Source organism: Tamandua tetradactyla, chromosome 14 (genome assembly GCF_023851605.1).
Source record: "Tamandua tetradactyla isolate mTamTet1 chromosome 14, mTamTet1.pri, whole genome shotgun sequence".
NCBI lineage: Eukaryota > Metazoa > Chordata > Mammalia > Pilosa > Myrmecophagidae > Tamandua > Tamandua tetradactyla.
Window position 1 is genome coordinate 87,841,763 of NC_135340.1, and position 22,165 is coordinate 87,863,927.

A 22,165-nucleotide genomic window follows, 5' to 3' on the forward strand; every position below is an offset into this window, starting at 1 on the left:
AAGGCAGTCAAGTCAAGTCACCTGGGACAGAGCAGTCTCTTCAATAAATGGTGATTAGAGGACTGGATAACCATATGCAAAAAAAATGAAAGAGGATCCATATCTCATATCTTATACAAAAATTAACTGAAAATGAATCAAAAACCTAAATATTAGAGTTAAGACCATAAAACTTTTAGAAGAAAATGTAGGGAAATGTCTTATACCACTGTAATAGGAGGCAGTTTCTTAGATCTCACACCCAAAGCATGAGCATTAAAGAAAGAAATAGATAAATGAGAACTCCAAAATTAAACACTTTTGTGCAACAAAGAATTTTGTCAAGAAAGTAAAAAGGCAGCCTATGCAATGGGAGACCATATTTGGAAACCACATATCAGATAAGGGCCTAGTATCCAGAATATATACAGAGATTCTTCAACTCAACAACAAAAAGACAAACAACCCAATTTAAAAATAGGCAAAAGACATGAACAGACACTTCTCAGAAGAGAAAATACAAATGGCCAAAAGGCACATGAAAAGATGCTGAACCTCATTGGCTATTAGGGAAATGCAAACCAAAACCATACAATGAGATATCATCTCACACCCACCAGAATGGCCATTATCAAAAAAACAGAAAATGATAGTGCTGGAGATGATGTAGAGAAAGAGGCACACTTATTCACTGTTGGTGGGAATGTAAAACAGTATAACCACTGTGGAAAGCAGGTTGGCATTTCCTCAGGAAGCTAAGTATAGAATTGCCATACAATCCAGCAATCCCATTGCTAGGTATCTATTCAGAGGACATGAGGGCAAGGACACAAAAGGACATTTGCACACCTGTATTTATAGCAGCATTGTTTACAATTGCCAAGAGATGGAAACAGCCCAAATGTCCATCAACAGATGAGTGGCTAAACAAGCTGTGGTCTATATGTACCATGGAATATTATGCAGCTATAAGACAGAATAAAGTCATGACGCATGTAACAACGTGGGCGAACCTTGAGGACATTATGCTGAGTGAGATTAGCACGAAACGAAAAGACAAACAGTGTATGGTCTCACTAATATGAACTAAAATTAATGAGTGAACTTGGAAAATTTCAGTTAAGAACACAGGTTATCAGGAGATAGAAATAGGGTAGATATTGGGTAATTGGTGCTGAAGGGATACAGATTGTACAACAGGACTGATTGTAAAAATTCAGAAATGGATAGCAAAATACTACCTGATTGTAGCACAATAATGTAAGTGCACTGAACGAAGCTGAAAGTGAGAATGATAGAGGGAGGAGGGCTGGGGGTATGTATGAAACCAAAAGGAAAGACAATAAAGACTGAGATGGTATAATTTAGGAACGCCTAGTGTATACAATGATTGTGATTAAACATACAAATAAAAAAATGTTTTTGCTGAGGAAAAACAAAGGAATGTCAATATTGCCAGGCGTTGAAAATAGGTGGTATATGGGAAAAAGTACAATCAATGCAAGCTCGGGTCTATAGTCAATGGTAGCATTGAAATATGCTTCCAATGAATGTAACAAATGTGTTATGCCAAAACTAAATGTCAACAGTCAGGGGATTGGGAAAAGGGTATGGATCCTTTGTGGAAGAAAAGGAAATGTCTTCAGATAGTGTGATGGAGAAGCCATGTCTATACACTTAGGTTGGACTGTATGATGTGTGAATAAAACTATTCAAAAATGAACAAAGAGAAACAAGTGCTAGAGAAAATGTGGAGAAAGAGATGGACCTATTCATTGTTGTTAGGGAAAATGAGAGGTGCAGCCCCTTGGAGGCAGGGTGGTGGTTCCACAGGAGGCTAGGGGTGTGGTTGCCATATAATCCTGCAACTTTATTGCTCAGTATATACCTGGAGGAACAGAGTGTGGGGATACAGATGGATATTTGCACACTGGTGTCACAGGCTGCGGTGTCTGTGATCCACAATGAATGGAGGTTGCCTAAGGTTACAAGGACTGAGGACTGAAGGGGGTATTATGGTGTACATATACAATAGACCACCTAGCAGCCACAAGAAGGAATGAAGTTGTGAGACATGCAACTAGATGAATGAACCTTCAGAGATGTATGTTGAATGAATGTCAGGAACAAAAAGACAAATATTATCATGCCTCAATCATACTGATTAACTATATAAAAATTCGGTGAACTAAAGTTGAGAGCATGGCATATCAGGTTAAGTTGTAAAAGCTTCTAGAGTGTAAGCTCTTACAGCAGTCATACATTCAGGAAGTGTAATTATTAATCCTAAATTATCAGATACTGAGCTGTTTGTATATAACGTGGTCTTCCCCCATAAACTTTGGGTATTTATATGACCCCTGAGACTCAGAGTTAAAGCTATGAAGCTATGAAAATCAGCATTACCCCATGTAAGAACTGTTAAAAAGTTGGAAAAGTGATTAGACATCAAGTAGAGATATGAATGAAGCTGATCTGGATAGAAATAAGGTTTATCAGAAGACTGTATAAAGGATGATAGCATCCATATTTTAAAACTTCAACTTCTGTGTGAAACTAAAGGGAGAGATGTTTATTTGGTGCAAAATTTATATTTTGGGTGGTGCATTTCCTAATTTAACTTGTACGGTCAGTTTAATTGAATACCATAAGAACATGGAATCGTCACTACTGCATATGATTTTGTTGGTTTGTCCAAGTTAGTGAGATGTCTTGATAAATCCCAGAGTGATTTGGACAGTGAATAAAGAAATATCTGCCAAGTCCCCTTGGGGGAATGAGGAGAAAGGGAGAAATATTCAACTTCCTCATTTGGAAAACTTCTGGTATTCTTGCAAGCAGTGGGGACAACCAAATCAATAGGCCGAGTCCTCTATCTTGGGGTTCGCCCCTATGAAACTTATCCCTGCAAAGGACAGGTGAAGCCTACTTAAAATTAGGCTTAAGAGTCACCCCCAGAGAACCTCTTTTGTTGCTCAGATGTGACCTGTCTCTCTCTCTAAACGACACAGCAAGTGAACCCACTACACCCCCACCCCCCGCCCGATGAGACATGACTCCCAGGGATGTAATTCTTACTGGCAATGTGGGACAGAAATCCTGGGATGAGCCAGGACCTGGCATCAAGAGATTGAGAAAACTTTCTTGACCAAAAGGGGAAAGAGAGAAATGAGACAAAATAAGGTGTCAGTGGCTGAGAGATTTCAGAATCGAGAGGTTATCCTGGAGGTTATCCTCACGCATTATATGGATATCCCCCTTTTACTTATGGTGTATTCAGGTACCAGAGAGAAGTACCTGAAACTGTAGGGCTGTGTTCCAGCAGCCATGTTTCTTGAAGATGACTGTATAATGATACAACTTTCACAATGTGACTGTGCGACTGTGAAAACCTTGTGTGTGTTTCTCCTTTTATCTAGGGTATAGACAGATCAGTAAAAAATATGGATAAAACATATTATTTAATAAGGGGAACAAAGGTTAAAATAAATTGAGTAGATTGAAATACTAGTGATCAATGAGAGGGAAGAGTAAGGATTATGGTATGTTGAGCTTTTTTCTTTTTTATTTCTTTTGTTAGAATGATGCAAATGTTCAAAAAAAAATGCTCATGGTGATGAATACACAACTATGTGATGATATTGTGAGCCATGGATTGTACACCATGTATAGAATGTTTGTATGTTTGTTTTTTAAGGTTTTACAATAAAAATATTAAAAACAAAAAAAACTCTAGGCCGGTGCTAAGGTGGCTCAGTGGCAGAATTCTTGCCTACCATGCTGGAGACCCCGGTTTGATTTCTGGTGCCTGCCCGTGCAAACAAACAAACAAAACTCTAAATGCAGGCTTGCTCTGCTTTCTTATGTAAGCTGCTTTAAAAGACATAAAATTATGCAAAGTAGCAATTGTAACAATGTTTTGTTGGGTTTGTAAGAAATACTACATATTACATTACATGTGTAAAAATAGGACGGGCTGGGGCAATCGTGGGAGGCGCGCTGCCGTTTCGCGGGGCGCGCGGTGGAGAGTCGGGGCACACAGGGACCAGCGGCCTGGCCGCAGTGGGGGCGCGCCCTTCCCCGGGGGGGAGGAACGCGGGTCCGCGGGTGGGCAGTGCCCGCGTCCGCGGGTGGGATGGTGCGGGCGGCCGAGCCAGTGCATGCTTTCGGAAGCCGGACAGGAGTCACACTGGAGACCCCGCAGCTGCCTCCTCCATGCACAAAACTGGGTCATTAGGAGCCTCACGGTTCAAAAGATGATAGTACCGAAAAACACTGCCCAGGGACGGTAAATCCTTAGCATGGGCAGAAAGCTTTTAAAGTCATGAAGGAATAAAGAAATCAGTATTTGCTCACACGGGGGTGCTTATTTGCAGGCCAGGTTAGCAGGGAAGATGAGTGAGAGCCCAGCAAAAAGAGTTCCAGGAAAAGAGGTAGATGATGGGCTCATGAGGGCGCTAACTGGTGAAGCTGCCACTGCAGAGGTTCAGGCTAGAGGAAAATGCCCAGGAACTTCTCCGGGCAGCTGCTATGTCACAGCTACCGGACGTAGAGAGACTTGCTGTGAGTTTCTGGAGTCTCGGCTTCCCCGCCAGCTGCTTGGGAACCCGGCTGGCGCTGCCGTGCACACACACGGGCGGGTCTCCTCCGCAAGCCTGCACGCGCGGAGCAACATTTGGCAGATGTACTAAGTGAGGGATTTCTCAGGCTTGGCATAGAGCAAGTGAGCGGCTTAATCACAAGTGATGAATTTAGCATTTCCTCAGAAGAGAAGGTATATGAAGCGGGCACAGCCTGGGGGAACCGCGATGAGGATGACAAGCACAGAGCTTAGGGCCGGCTGATGGAAAGTTGGAGAGGCAGCTGCAGTGCTGGCAAGGCTCACCTCCTTGGAGCCAGGAAGCATGGTCTGCTGCCCTCTGTGCCGCCGATGTCAATGAGGAGTGTGCAGACTCAATAATGAAATTGTCTGAAATTGCTGGACTGTTGACTTTGGACATTCACCGTGAGGCCCAGTAGATAGAGATGCTGAATGGTGCACTGAAGGATGGTATAAGCACATGATGGAACACGATGCTGCCACAAAATGGAAAGAAGTTGTGGGGCATGCAACAATGTGAGTGCACCTGTGGGACCTTTGGTGAAGCAAAATGAGCCAGAAACAAAAGAGTAACTATTGCATGCTCTCATTTAGAAAACTCTTGTAAGAAAACTGGGGCCTAGATTGTAAGCTCTTACAGCAGTCACATTTAGTCCAGAGTGCTAAGGATTATTTCTGGGTTTTGACGGGCTGTTTTATATATGTATAACCTGGTATTTAGAAATAAGAATGAAGCTGAGAGGGTTGGGATTAAGGTAATTCAGAATACAGCAGTAAGGAAGACATTGCGTGTATTTTAGAACTTCACCTACTCAATGAGACCGAAGAAAGCAAGTTTTATTATGTCCACAACCTAGGTTTTCTGTAGTGTGTAATCTAATTCAACCTGTCTGGATAGATCATTTAAACAATCCAAACACAGGGAGCCCAGAAGAAGGATGCGCTTTTCATCTTGTATAGTTTAAGGTAGTGCCTGGTTACATCCTGGAGTATATTAAGCAGATAATCAAAAAGTATTGGCGGGGGTGGAAGGGTAGTTCTGTGGTAGAATTCTCACCTCCCATGCGGGAGACCCAGCTCAATTTCCCGCCTATGCACTTCCCAAAAAACAAACAAATAAACAAGCAAAAAACTCAACAAATGGTGCTACAATAATGGGATAGTCACATGGAAAAATAATGAAATGTGACCCTGACATACAGCATACAACAAACAAAACTTATTGGCAAAGTCCCTTGAGGGAGGGGAGAAAAAACATGGAACTATTAAACTTTACCACAAGGAAAACCCTGATACTGTGCCAAACATTAGGGACACCCAAATCATTAGGCCAGCTCTTGATCTTGAGGCTTACTCTTGTGAAGCTTATGTATGTAACAGAGAAGCTCAGCCTACCTATAGGTGTGCCTAAGAGTCACCTCTGAAGGACCTCTTTTACTGCTCAGACGTGGCCTTTCTCTCTCTAAACCCAACTCTGCAAGTGAAACCACTGCCCTCCCCCCTACATGGGACATGATATCCAGGGGTGGAAGTTTCCATAGAGGCATGGGAGATGACCCCCAGGGATGAGCTTGGCCCTGGCACCATGGGATCAATAATTCCATCCTAACCAAAAGGGAGAAAAGAAGTGTTGCAAATAAGCTATCAGTGGCTAAGAGAGTTCAAATAGAGTCAAGAGGCTACTCTGGAGGTCACTCTTACATGTACTTCAGTTAGATATTCCTACCTATCATAACTGGCCAAACCCCAACCAAAACCATTCCTGCCAATCCTAAAGAACACCTAGGGCATTATATAAGATTCTACAAAGGTTCCATGTGCTAAGGTAACTGTCCAAAACCTGCAACTTCCAGATAGTTCCCTGGACCAGATAAGTTCTGAAATGCAGAGGGACCAGCCCTTCCAACATGAAAAAGTTAGAATGGGCATAGACCAGATAACCCTAAAGAGTGGGAGAAAGATCAAAATGATGGTGGAGTTACACAGAGAATGTCGGATTTAACAAACGAATATGATTGCTGAATCATTATACTGCCATTTCTTTTAGCCTCCAGTACCTTAGAGTAGCTAGAAATAAAAACCTAAAATTGTGGAAATGTAACCCATACCAAACTCTGAAATCTATTCTACAACTTATTGTTGCGATGTACTTTGAAATTAACTGCTTTTCTGTATATATGTTATTTAAAGAGAAGGAGGAATATAACAGAGAAGAAAGGATTTAACAAATGAGTAGGACTACTGAATTATTATATTGATATTTCTGTTGGTCTCCAACCTCTTGGAGCAGCTAGAAGAAAAAAACCAAAAAATCATGGAACTGTAACTCATTCCAAACTTTAAAATTTGTTCTGTAACTACTTGTTAAAATGTACTTGGAAATTAATTGCTTTTTGGTAGATATGTTACATTTCACAATTTAAAACAACGTTAAAAAAAAACCAGAGAAACAAAAAAATACTTGGAAATTTATTGCTTTTTAAATTATATTATGTTATATTTCATAACTTTAAAAAGGTTAAAAAAAGAATGTGCGGACTCGACTGAGGACACCCGTGACCTTCCCAAGGCCGAGGTGTGGTTGGCGGCCAGGCCCCAAAGGCTCTGCCCGAGAGACGCTGGGACTTGAGAGAAGAACAACGGCTCCAAGGAGAGGAGCGACCTTCCAGGAGGTGCAGAGCAGGGGTGTCCCATGGCCGGGCTCGGGTTTGCTGTCGGTGGCTTCGACGGCTGGTTAAGAGCCCGCACGGTGGATTCCGGCCACGTCGTGAGGGGTCAGGGGACCACGCTGCTAGCAGGCGACGACGTGGGAGATGCCCCTTGGGAGCTGCCGTGTTAAATGGTTTAATTGCGTGGGAGGGCAGGTTTATCACCTGCGGAGGCGTTTACCATGAAGTCTAATGAGCGCCTTCCTCAACTCCAGGGGGACACAGGGAGCAGCAGCTTTGGAGGGGTGCTGCTGGAGGGGGCACAATGCCGTGGTGGGGCTAGGCTGGAGCGCCCACCAGTGTCGCTCCGGGTGAGTGGACCTGCACAGCGGAAACGGGCATCGGAGCAGGCGCCGGCGTGGTGAACACCTTACCCTGTGCTCCCGTAGGGGCTCATCGCCACCCTTTAAAGGGTCGGCGCTTTGGATCCCATCCCCAGTGCACCAGGCTTGGCTGAAGAGGCAGGGCTCGAGTTTGTGCAGGGAGCGGGCTGTTACAAGCAACTGGGAGAGATGGTGGTCTCCATAACTTGGGTTCGGTGGAATATTATAACCCAGCTACTGACAAGTGGGCAATTGCGTCATCTTGTACAGCGCAGGGAGCAGTGCTGCAGGCGTCACGGTTGTTGATAAAGCATGACGAGCCTAATGGGCGTTTTTGGCATATTTATACACGAGAAACAGGCTTCAACAAGTATTTCTGAAGTGACTAAGAATCTAGCACTTCTCCACTTGTAGCTGCAGTTTATGTCTCAGCAGAAGATAAGATCATCTGCCTTTCCAGGCCTTGGATGCTGGAGATTATTTTTGGTAGAAGCACCCTGCAGGCTTTTTCTGCAATCAGCGGCAGCTGACTGAATTTTAAAAAGAAACCTGGGCTGCAGTGCATGTCTGTCCTCTGCAGACAGCAATTGCTTTCCTAAAAACTTTCATAGTGATTCTTGTTTTGTTTCAATGTTTTTACTGAGAGATATGCACACACGTACAGTTCAACCATGTTATACAATCTATGGTTCACAATATCATCACATAGTTGTGTATTCTTAACTATGATCATTTTTAGAACATTTGCATCACTCCAGAAAAAGAAATAAAAAGAACTCATACATATCATACCCCTTACCCCTCCCTCTCATTGATCAACAGTATTTCAATCTACCCAATTTTACCCTTTATCTCCTCCTATTATTTATTTACTTTTATCCACCCCCCCCCCTTTTTTTTTTAACTCATCTGTCCATACCCTGGATAAAGGGAGGATCAGACACAGGTTTTTGCTCTATAGTTATACAATCATCTCCAAGTATCAAGGCTACTGGGATATAGTCCAACAGTTCAGGTACTTCCCTCCAGCCACTCTAATACACCAAAAAATAAAAAGGGATATCTATGTAATGTGTAAGAATAACCTCTCGGCTCTGTTTGAAATCTCTCAGCCAGTGATAATTTATTTTGTCTCATTTCTGTCTTGCCCCTTTTGGTCAAGAAGCCTTTCTCATTCCCAAGATGCAGGTCCCAGCTCATCGTCAGGAGTCAGATCCCAAGTTGCCAGGGAGATTTACACCCCTGGGAGTCATGTCCCACGTGGGGGGGGGGGGGAGCGCAGTGAGGTCACCTGCCAAGCTGGCTTAGAGAGAGAGAGGCCACATCTGAGCAAAAGAGGGTGACTCTTAGGCATAATTATCAGTAAGCTTAGCTTCTCCTTTGCAGGAATAAGTTTCACAGGGGCGAGTCCCAGGATCGAGGTCTCATCCTATTGACTTGGTTGTCCCCACTGCTTGCAAGGTATCAGGACTTCCCTAGATGGGGAAGTTTAATATTTCCTCCTTTCTCCCCAGTCTCCCCAGACTTTGCACCTACTTTTTTATTCCCAAGTTACTCTGGGATATATCAGGACATCACACTAATCTCAGACTCGTTCTCATCAGCCTTGAATGACTACAGATTATTTTGTGAAGGAGGATGAAGTAATGTGTATTTTTGTGAAATTAAATTTATATCCTTATTCCTCCTCCTGAAAATAAATATACCCAGAAACTGAAAATATTTGAACAGGTATTAAAATCTACATTAACTATCCAGACTAGTTGAGTAATAAAATTGTTTGCTTTTATAAAATCTTTGATTACATGAGTATAATAAATGGTGTGCATATGAACGTGTGTCTATATGCTTTCCTTAAAATATGTTTGAAAAGATACTTGAAACTTGGCACTACTATTAGCCACAGTACTTTGAATTATGCCAGTGCTATGTTATAAAACAGAGCTGTATTTTTTTTTATATATTTATCAATGTTTAACACTTTAAAATCCCACTTCTAAGGAATGAACGTGGTGTAACACACTTGGATATGTGTGATGCCAACTTTAAAAAGTAAAATTAAATGATGCTTATTTATTATTTCCTTTAGCTTAATCTTGGTCACATTTTTGGTGTGTATTTTTATTTTTTTCTTGAAATAACACTTTGACATGAACATTACTGCAGGTTTTTGATAAATATAATCAATGTAGGTAATTCTACCAAAACCGTGCGGTCTTAAGAATTTTTACTGCATGTACAAAATTAGCTGCTACTAACAGGAGAGAGAACTTCCTGTGAGTAGCCACATGTGTTGACCAGGTATAATATTTCTGAGATATTCAACTAATCTCACTTTTAAAATGACCAAAGCATGTCCTTCGTGAATCATACTTGAATTAAAGTTTGTATATATTTAAAATAGCACAAAAAGGAGGAAAAGAGAATAGAGCTATATAGTAATAACATATGTATACCTCACTGAAGTTAAGTTTGAATACATCTGAAGCAGATTCTGATAAGTTCATATGTGTATGGTAAGCTCAAGAGCAAGCAGTAAAAGAGAATATAAATATAATGAAAAAAATCATTAAAATAATTAACATTTTACACAAGAAAATATTTACTCTCTCTCTATATAGCCATATATATATATATAAGAGGAACAAATATACATGGGACTGCCAATTCTACTCAGAGCAATTTACAGATTCAAGGCAATCCCAATCGAAATTACAATTGTCTTCTTCACAGAAGTGGAAAAGCCAGTCATCAAATTCATGTGGAAGGGCAAGGGGCCCTGACAGCCAATGTCATCTTGACAAAGAAGGAAAAAGTTGGAGGACTCATATTTACTAATTTTAAATTTTATTACAAAGCCACAGTAATCAAAACACCCTAGTGCTGGCAAGAGAACAGGCTCAGATATCAGTGGACTCATACTGAGAGTTCCAAAATAAACCCCCACACCTATGGCCAACTGATTTTTGACAAGGATGGCGAGTCCACTCGGTGGGGAGAGAACCACCTCTTCAACAAATGGTGCTGCTTCTGGAACTTTCACAACCATGCAGAGGTTAAACAACACACTCTTGAACAATCAGTGGGTCAGAGAAGACATTGCAAGAGAAATCAGTAAATATCTGGACATGAATGAAAGCCAGAATACGACATATCAAACCTTATGGGATACAGTGAAAGTGGTGTTGAGAGGGAAAGTTACAGCTCTAAATGCCTACAGTAAAAGTTCTAAAACCAAAGGCCTAACTGACCAACTGAAAATATTAGAGAAAGAGCAGCACACTAACCCTAAAGCAAGTAGAAGAAAAGATAACAAAAATTGAAGCGGAAATAAATGAACTGGAGAACAAAAACCAATAGAGAGAAACAAATGGTGCTGGGAAAACAGGATAGCGACATGCAAACGAAGGAAGGAGGACCCCTCACCCCATATACAGAAATTAACTCAAGATGGAACAAAGATCTAAATCTAAGAACCAAATGTATAAAGTGCATAGAGGAAAACATCTTTAGGACCTTGTAATGGGCAATAGTTTCTTAGATTTTACATCAAAAGCATGAGCAACAAAAGAAAAGATAAATAAATGGGACTTTTATGTATCAAAGGACTTTATCAAGAAAACAGAAAGACAACTGTTTTAGTATGCTAGCTGCCAGAATGCAATATACCAAAACAGAACAGCTTTTAAAAGGGTAATTTATTAAGTTGCAAGTTTACAGTTCTCAAGCTCTGAAAATGCCCATATTAAAGCAAGGATATAGAAATGTCCAATCTAAGGCATCCATGGAAAGATACCTTGGCTCAAGAAGGCCGATGAAGTTCACCGTTTCTCTCTCAACTGAAAAGGCACACAGTGAACATATTAACATCTGCTAGCTTTCTCTCCAGGCTTCTTGTTTGATGAAGCTCCCCAGGGATCATCTGCCTTCTTTATGTTTAAAGGTCTCCGGCTGTGTGGCTCTCTCATTGTTCTCTCTCTCCGAAATGCTTCCTCTTTTAAAGGATTCCAGTAAACTAATCAAGACCCGCTTGGAATGGGTAGAGTCACATCTCCCTCTAATCAAAGGTTAATACCTACAATTGGGTGTGTCACATCTCTGTGGAGATAACCTAAGCAAGTTCCCACCTACAGTGCTGAATAGGGATTAAAATAAATGGTTGCTTCCACAAGATGGACCAGGATTAAAACATAATCCTTTAGGATCCATAAGGCCCATAATCCTTTCAAACCGGCACAACAACCTACAGAATGGGAGAAAATATTTGGAAAACATATATCTGATAGGTATTTATTATCCGGAAAATATGAGAAACTCCTACAATTCAACAACAAAAAGATAAACAACCCAATTTAAAAAGTAGGCAAAAGACTGGAATAGACTTTTCTCCAAAGAAGGTATATAAATGGCCAATAAACACATGAAAAGATGCTCCACATCATTAGCCATCAGAGAAATACAAATCAAAGCCACAGATAACATTTCACACCTGCTAGAATGGCTACTATTAAAAAAAAACAGAAAATAACAAGCATTGGAGAGGATGTGGAAAAATAGGAACCTTCACACATTGTTAGCGGGAAGGTAAAATGATGCAGCTACCTTGGAAAACAGTTTGGTGGTTCATCAGAAAGCTAAGGATAGAATTATCATATGACCTACAATCCCACTGCTAGGCATATACCCAAAAGGATTGAAAGCAGGGACTCATACAGATATTTGCCCACTGATGTACACAGCGGCATGATTCACAATTGCCAAAAGGAGGGAGCAACCCAAGTATCCATCAACCAGTGAACGGATGAACAAAAATTGGTACATGCACATGATGGAATATCACTGAGCCACAAAAAAGAATAAAGTTCTGATGCATACATGGTTGAAACTTGAACCTTGAACCTCATTGTTCTAGTTTGCCAGCTGGTGGAATGCAATATACCAGAAACGGAATGGCTTTTAAAAAGAGGAATTTAATAAGTTGCTAGTTTACAGTTCTAAGGCTGAGAAAATGTCCCAATTACAACAAGTCTATAGAAATGTCCAATTTAAGGCATCCGGGGAAAGATACCTTGGTTCAAGAAGGCCGACGACATTCAACGTTTCTCTCTCAGCTGGAAGGGCACATGGCAAACAAGGCAGCATCTGCTGGCTTTCTTGTGGCTCTACCAAAAAAGGGACTCTCCAAAATGTTTCCTCTTTGAAAGGATTCCAGTAAACAACTCCACCTTCAGTGGGTGGAGACACATCTCCATGGAAATCATCTAATCAAAAGTTACCATCCACAATTGGGTGGGTCACATCTTCATGGAAACAATCAAAATGCTCCCACCCAGCAATATTGAATGAGGATCAAAGGGCATGGCTTTTCTGGGGTCCAGCACAGATTCAGACCAGCACACTCATGATGTTGAGTGAAATAAGCAAGCACAAAAGTATAAATATTGCATGATCTCACTTATTTGAAATAAGTCGAATAAGCAGATTCATACACTCAGAAACTAGAATATAGGTTACCAGGGGCGAGGGGAGGGCAGGCATTGGAGAGCTGATACTTAACTGGTTTCTGTCAGGGGCGAGGGGTAGGAAAGTTCTGGCAATGGGTGGTGGTGATGGATGAACAATTTTATAAATGTAATTAACACCAATGAATTGTGTATTGAAAGTGGTTAAAGCGGAAAATTTTAGAGTGTATATAAGTAAACAGAATTTGTAAAATGGAAGTATACAACACAGAGTGAAACCTTTGTAAACTATGGAGTATAATTATTGGTAAGCTCATGATAATATTTGTTCATTAATTGTAACAAAGATACCACACTAATGCAAACTGTTAATAGGGAAAATTATATGTTGTGTGTGGGGGGGTGTCTGAGAACTCTGTCCTTTTTGCATGATTTTTCTGTAAACCTACAAAACTGTTCAGAATTTTTTTTTTAAAGCTTCCTTTAAAAAAGTCACTGTTAGACTTCCGGAGAAGATGGCGGCTTAGTAAGACGCGCGGGTCTTAGTTCCTCCTCCAGAAAAGCAACTAAAGAAACAGAAACAATACAAAACAGCTCCCGGAGTCACGACAGAGACCAAAAAGACAGCGTACCCCATTCTGGAACAGCTGAACGGGCAGGGAGAATCTGCTGCGGTGAGATACCCGAGGGGCGCGCGTTTTCCTGGTCGGGGCGGCTGGCGACTGGGGTCCCTTCCACGCACGTGGCTCCCCGGTCTGACTGGGAACGTTGGATAGCGGGGCCCTCCCGTCACGCTTGGCGTCTCGGGCCAGCTGGGCAATTTGGACCGGCACTCCCCCAAGCTGCTGCAGCCAGCGACCCCCGCCTCCACACGCGGTTTCCCGGGCCGACTGCCCCGCAGACAGACGAGCGCCACCTACTGGGCAGGAAAAGAAAAACAGCCCAGAGATTTCACAGAAAAACCTTTCAACCAGCTGGGTCCCACACCCAGGGAAATCTGATCAAATGCCCAGACACCAGCAGAAAATAATGGATGACGCTCGGAAAATTGAAGATATGGCCCAGTCAAAGGAACAAACCAATAGTTCAAATGAGATACAGGAGCTGAGACAACTAATGCTGAATATACGAACAGAAATGGAAAAACTCTTCAAAAACCAAATCAATAAATTGAGGGAGGACATGAAGAAGACATGGGCTGAACAAAAAGAAGAAATAGAAAATCTGAAAAAACAAATCACAGAACTTATGGGAGTGAAGGACAAAGAAGAAAAAATGGAAAAAACAGTGGATACCTACAATGGTAGATCTAAAGAGACAGAAGCTACAATTAGTGAACTGGAGGATGGAACATCTGAATTCCAAAAAGAAACAGAAACTATCTGGAAAAGAATGGAAAAACTTGAGCAGGGGATCAGGGAACTGAATGACAATATGAAGCGCACAAATATACGTGTTGTGGGTGTCCCAGAAGGAGAAGAGAAGGGAAAAGGAGGAGAAAAACTGATGGAAGAAATTATCACTGAAAATTTCCCAACTCTTATGAAAGACCTAAATTTACAGATCCAAGAAGTGCAGCGCACCCCAAAGAGAATAGACCCAAATAGGCGTTCTCCAAGACACTTACTAGTTAGAATGTCAGAGGTCAAAGAGAAAGAGAGGATCTTGAAAGCAGCAAGAGAAAAACAATCTGTCACATACAAGGGAAACCCAATAAGACTATGTGTAGATTTCTCAGCAGAAACCATGGAAGCTAGAAGACAGTGGGATGATATATTTAAATTACTAAAAGAGAAAAACTGCCAACCAAGACTCCTATATCCAGCAAAATTGTCCTTCAAAAATGAAGGAGAAGTTAAAACATTTATAGACAAAAAGTCACTGAGAGAATTTGTGACCAAGAGACCAGCTCTGCAAGAAATACTAAAGGGAGCACTAGAGTCAGATACAAAAAGACAGAAGAGAAAGGTATGGAGTAAAGTGTAGAAAGAAGGAAAATCAGATATGATATATATAATACAAAAGGCAAAATGTTAGAGGAAAATATTATCCAAACAGTAATAACACTAAAAGTTAATGGACTGAATTTCCCAATCAAAAGACATAGAATGGCAGAATGGATTACGACCCAGCAATACCACTGCTAGGTATCTACTCAAAGGACTTAAGGGCAAAGACACAGACGGACATTTGCACACCAGTGTTTATAGCAGCATTATCTACAATTGCAAAGAGATGGAAACAGCCAAAATGTCCATCAACAGACGAGTGGCTAAACAAACTGTGGCGTATACCTACGATGGAATATTATGCAGCTTTAAGACAGACTAAACTTATGAAGCATGTAATAACATGGATGGACCTAGAGAACATTATGCTGAGTGAGTCTAGCCCAAAACTAAAGGACAAATACTGTATGGTCCCACTGATGTGAACCGACATTCGAGAATCAGCTTGGAATATATCATTGGTAACAGAGACCAGCAGGAGTTAGAAACAGGGTAAGATAATGGGTAATTGGAGCTGAAGGGATACAGACTGTGCAACAGGACTAGATACAAAAACTCAAAAATGGACAGCACAATAATACCTAAGTGTAATGTAACTAGGTTGGAACACTGAATGAAGCTGCACCTGAAATATGGTTTTTTGTTTGTTTGTTGGTGTGTTTGTATCTTTTGTTTTTGTTTTTTTTCTTTTTCCTTTTTATATATATATTTTTTATTAGTATTATTATTTTAATTCTCTTCTCTATATTAACATTCTATATCTTTTTCTGCTGTTTTGCTAGTTCTTTTCCTAAATCGATGCAAATGTACTAAGAAATGATGATCATGCATGTGATGATACTAAGAATTACTGAGTGCATGTGTAGAATGGAATGATTTCTAAATGTTGTGTTAATTTCTTTTCTTTTTTTTGATTAATAAAAAAAATTTAAAAAAAAAGTCACTGTTAGGACTGATTGTAAAAATTCAGAAATGGATAGCACAATACTACCTGATCATAGCACAATAATGTAAGAACATTACATGAAGCTGAATGTGAGAATTTTTGGTGGGAGGAGGGCTGGGGGCACAAATGAAACCAGAAGGAAAGACAGATGATATAGACTGAGATGGTATAATTTAGGAATGCCTAGAGTGTACAATGATAGTGACTCAGTGTATAAGTTAAAAAATGTTTTTTGCATGAGGAAGAACAAAGGAACGTCATTACTGCAGGGTGTTTAAAATAGATGGTCATTCATATTTTAAAACTTTAACTTATGTATGAGACTAAAGCAAAAAAAATGCTTATTTGGTACAAAACTTGTATTTTGGCTAGGGCATTTCCTAATATAACTTATGTGGACCGAACACCATAAGTACATGGAAACTTGAGTAGGGCATGAGATGTTATAGGTTTGTCTAGTGTGATGCCCCAATAACAGTGATTTAACAGTGAATAAAGAAGTATTTGCAAAGTCCCCTTGGGGGAATGACGAGAAAGTGGGAAAATTTAACTTCCCCATTTGGAGAAGGCCTGATATTCTTGCAAGTAGTAGGGACAACCACATCAATAAGCCAAACCCTCAACTTGGGGTTTGTTCATCTGAAACTTATCCCCACAAAGGATAAGCAGAGCCTACTTAAATTAGGCCTAAGAATCACCCCCAGAGAACCTCTTTTGTTGCTCAGATGCGGCCTCTCTCTCTCAGCCAACACTACAAGCAAACTCCCAGGGGTGTAAACCTCTCTGGCGACGTGGGACAGAAATCCTAGAATAAGCTGGGACTCAGCATCAAGGGATTGAGAAAACCTTCTTGACTGAAAGAGGGAAGAGAGAAATGAGACAAAATAAAGTGTCAGTGGCTGAGAGATTCCAAACAGAGTCAAGAGGTTATCCTGGAGGTCATTCTTACGCATTATATAGATATCCCCCTTTTTAGTTAAGGTGTGAAGAAGAGGCTGGAGGGAACTGCCTGAAAATGTAGAGCTGTGCTCCAGTAGCCATGGTTCCTGAAGATGACTGGTATGATATAGCTTTTGCAATGTGACTATGAGATTGTGAAAACCTTGTGTCTGATGCTTTTTTTGTCTATCTATCTATGGACAGATGAGTAAAAAACATGGATTAAAATAAATCAATAATAGGGGGAACAAATGTTAAATCAAAACAAAACAAAATCAAATGGCCATTATTTCTTGAAGATGTTTGTATGAAGATATATATTAGCAATGTACTGTGTGATTGTGAAAACCTTGTCTGATGCTCCCTTTATCTAGGGTATGGACAGATGAGTAAAAAATAGGGATAGAAAAAATGAATAATAGGGGGAACAAAGGTTAATATACACTGGGTAGATGGAAATACTAGTGGTCAATGAGAGGGGGGTAAGGGTATGGTATGTATGAGGTTTTTCTTTTTTCTTTTTATTTCTTTTTCTGGAGTGATGCAAATGTTCTAAGAAATGATCATGGTGATGAATATACAGTTATGTGATGATACTATGAGCCACTGATTGTACACCATGCGTGGAATATTTGCATGTTAAGAATGTTTGTGTTTGTATGTTGCTTATTGATAAAAATATTTTAAAAGATTTTTTAAAAAGTCACTGTTAGCCCTTATTGTCCTAAGCCCCTCCCTCCTCAAGATTCTCTTTCTCAGGTGGGTTTTGTTCTACTGAACCATGCTGATTTGAATAGATAGATAGATTTTCCACCAGACCATAAGCCCCTCAAAAGGCAGGAACCCCGTTTTATTTTTTAAAAAATACAAAAATATATATGAGACATATGAAAACAAAAAATGAAATGGTGGACATAAATACAATTACATCAATTAATAACATTAAGCATAGATGTATTAAACAAAACAATCAAAGGCAGTGATTTTCAGACTGGATTTTTAAAAAGCAAGATCCACCTATATACTACTTATGACAGAAACACTTTAGATTCAAAGATCAAAAGAGTTCGAAAACAAATAATTGGAAAAGATATGTCTACTATCAAACATCGTGGATCAAAAGACCTAATTTTGCTAAGATAGTGGTTTTAGCTTCCTAAGCTGCTCAAAGAAATACTATGAAATGATTCGGCTTAAACAATAGACTTTGTTCACTTACTGTTTGAGGCTGAGAAAACGCCCAAATCAAGGCATCGTGAAGGCGATGCTTTCTTTCCCAAGACCCGAAGCTGGCGCTCCCCGGCTCCGCTGCCGCGTGACGAGGCACATGGTGACGCCTGCTGCTCCCGCCCTGCTCTTCCAGGCTTCCTTGCTTCCAACTTCTTGCTTCCATGGCTTTCTCTCTTTGTAGTTCATTCCATTTATAAGCAGCTCAGTCATGGAATTAAGACCCAAAGGAGTGAATCAGATTTAGGAGTATGTGTTTCTGGGGCATATAGTGCTTCAAACCACCGCAGTGGCAGTACTCTCACATTCGTCGACAGATGCAGTGCAATCCCTGGGAAAATTCCAGTTGCCTCTATTTCCAGAAATTGAAAATCGATTCCTAAAATTTAAATGGAAATACAGGCGGCCCGGGAAGGTTAAATATATATATATATATATCAGAAAAGAAGAAAGTTAGAAGACTCACTACCCAATTTCAAAAATTATTGCAAAGCTGCAGTAATCAAGACTGAGAACTACTGCCATACATATTGTATCAATGGAACAGGCATGAGATTCCAAGAATAAACCCATTCAGCTATGATCAATTTATTTTGAAAAGAGTGGTAAGAATTCAGTGGCAGAAAGAATAGTGTTTTCAACAAATGGCGCATTTGCAAACTAAAGAATGCATTGGATACATTCCTCATATAGTATGCGAAATTAACTCAAAATTTATCAAAGATCTAAATGTAAGAGCTAAAACTATAAAACTCTCAGAAAAAAAACAGGTATACATCTTCAGGGCTTTGGATTGGGTAATGTGTTCTCAGATGTGACACCAAAAGCACAAGCAACAACAAAAAGAAAAATCTGTACTTCCTCAAAATTAAAAACTTTTCTGCTTCAATGGACACCATCCACTGGGAAAGTGGAAGAAAACCCACAGAATGAGAGAAAACATTTTCAAATCATATATCTGATAAGGATCTAATATCCAGAATTTTTAAAGAATGCTTATAACTTAACAATAAAAAGACAAAAAAAGACTTAAAAGTGAGCAAGTATTTTAAGAGATTTTTTTCCAAAGAAAATAAGCAAATGGCCAATAAGTGTATAAAAAGATGCTCAATATCATTAGTCTTTAGGGAGCTACAAATAAAAACCATAATGCAATACTGCTTCAGAGCCACTAGATTGGTTATAGTTTTAAAAAAAAAACAGAGAAAATAGCAAATATTGGTGAGGATGTGGAGAATTTGGTACCCTCATTCATTGCTGGTGGGAATGTAAAATGCGCAGCCATTGTGGAAAGCCGTGTGGTAGTTCCTCAAGCTAACCACAGAATTACCATATGACCCAATAATTCCACTCCTAGATTTTATATATATACACATATACCCAGAGGAATTGAAGACAGGTACTCAAACAGATACATGCACACCAATGCTGATACCACTATTATTCTCAATAGCCAAAATGTAGAAAGAACCCAAACTTCCACTGACCAATGAACATGCAGCAGAACACGGTACATACATATAATGAACTATTAACCATGAAAAGAAATGAAATTCTGAATATGTTATAAATTAAACTTGAAAATATTATGCTAAGTGAAATAAGCCAGGCACAAAAGGACAAATATTGCATGATCCAGCTTATAAGAGGCATCTAGATTAGGCAAATTCATGGAGACAGAAAATAGAATTGAGGTTACCAGGGTGGGGTGGGGGAGTTGTTTAATGATGGTTATATATATATTTGTGCATTAATGTCACTGAATTGTATACTTAAAATGGTTAAATGGTAAGTTTTAAGTTCTGCTTGTATTAGCACAATAAAAAAAGAAAAGAAAGGAAACCATGGTGAGCTACCACTATCCACACGGGATGTCTGTAACTGGATTGACAGTGTGAAACCTCAGTGAGGTTGGGCTAACTGCACTCTCACACGGGGCTGTGGGAGTGTAAATTGCCACAGTCACAAGGAAAGAAGGTGTGTCTACTAAAGCGGCTGTGTCTACTAAAACTAAGGCCGACCTAACCTATGACCCGGCGTTGCGCCCACCCAACAGAAGCTCCGGCTGCTATCCACTGGGGAAACAAAACACCACAGCAGTGGCAGTGGCTCTGCTCTTGACCACATTTAGAAACAGGCCAGTGCCCATCAGTAGAAGGATGACACAACCACAGGAATAATCAAAAGAATAATCGACTGCAATGGGCAACGACAGGGGTGAATCAACGCGCAGCCTGGCTGCACACAGGTGGAGCTCCCTGGCTGATGAGCGCTGACCCCCCAGGCGGCCGTCCTGGGAGCTGACGGTGGATGTCAAAAGGTCCAGCCGTGCCCTTAAGGTCTGCGCGTGTTACTGCACATAAGCTAAACCAGTGAGGACATGTGAATCGAAGAAAGAAACGGATTTTTAGCACAATTTTTTTCAAACAAGTTTAAAACACACGCACATAAAGCGAGGGAAATATTTTTTTAAACGATCCTGGACATGTGTCCTGGGGGTTCACCAGCAAACCCCGTAGAACAGGCGACCTTACAAAGGAGGGAGCTGGGGGGGGGCGGGGCAGGTGTGCTGAGGCGGGCGGGGCAAGGGAGCAGAGCCGCTGGTCCTCTGCTCGCTCCCCTGCCCTCCTGGTCTCCCCTCCCCTCTTCCCAAGCCCACCATTCCCTCTGGCCACACTCTGGGGCGCCTCAGCCTTTGTCTCACCTCCCTCCCCTGCCTTCTCCATCCTCTCCCTCCAGCTTGTCTGGCCCTCCCAGGTCCCAGCCCTGGGTGCGTACCTTCCCCTGGCCTGAGCTGGCTCCCTCCCTGCAGCGCGGGGTCACGGACCAGACCGTGAGGTGGAAATCATGGGCATCTCCAGCCCCGCTTCTCCAGGTGAACCTTTCGTTGTCCCAGAAGGGATTCAGACAGGGCCTGGGATGGCCGGGTGCCTTACATACGTGCCGGCGCGGGGTCAGCACCCCACCCAGACACCCCTGGACGCGCGGCTGCGGTAAACGCTCCCAAGGGAACCTGCGCACGTGCGAGAGCAGGCCAGACGCGGGAGGAGGTGCGGGAGGAGGCTCCGGGCCCCTGTCTCAGGCCTCAGCTGCACCCGGCTGACACGGAAGATGAGTACTCCGCAGAAGCGCCAAGACGCAGAGGCCAGGCTGGCTCGTGGGCACCAGGGGTCTCCTTGAGGACCCTGGAAGTCCTGGGCACATAGAACCTGGCCCTGGGGACCGCCAGGAGCTGGGCGCCAGAGTGCAGGGTCCTCTCTCTGTGGCCGGCTGCCCCTCCCCCAGCTCTGGCCCCCCCTGCCTCCCACTTTGCCAACTCACTCCTCAGCCTCAGCCTCAGTCCCCACGGCTGCACAGGGACCCCTGACCACCTGGGCCTTGCTGTCCTCGTGCCACTGTGGCTAACGCCTGCTGTCTGCCCGTCCTTATGCCGGGCCCCTCCGCCTCCACCAACCCCTCCGCCCAGCGTGCTCAGCTCTACCCTCGGCTGCTGGCCCAGCGCCTGTGCCCGCCCCATCACATCCTTTCCCCAGCCCAGACCTCCCTCCCAGCTCCTTGGGTCCCACGGCTCCCACGTTTCATCGCCAAGGGTGAGCTCACCGACCTGGGGACCCCCACCCCCCACCCTTCATTGTTCACCTGATCACCCAGCCCCAGCCCTTGTCATCCTCCACACCGGATCGCCCACCAAGAACTGCGCCCTTCGCCCCTCAGTATATCCGACCATGGACCCCACCCCCACCCTGACAAGGCAGCCACCCCCGAACTCTCCCCAGCTCCCCTCCTCCGGCCCGGAAGGATACCAAGTAGCCTTCCCACGTCCAAACCCGACCAGGTCGCGGTTAATCAGGCGACGCTTCCAGCCCACCCGGAGTCCCTGGCCCATGACCTCCCCTGGCCCCAGCGCGCTGTGAGGCCGCGACGGGCGCTAAGCAGACCTCGGACGAAGGGAGAGAAAGTCCACCAGGCCCG

At 42.2% G+C, this 22,165-nt stretch overlaps 1 pseudogene; it reads left to right on the forward strand.

The window, feature by feature from the left end:
- Nucleotides 1–4,114: 4,114 nt before the first annotated feature.
- LOC143655510 (kelch-like protein 2 pseudogene) lies at nucleotides 4,115–4,813 on the forward strand (annotated as a pseudogene).
- The last annotated feature ends 17,352 nt before the right edge of the window (nucleotides 4,814–22,165 follow it).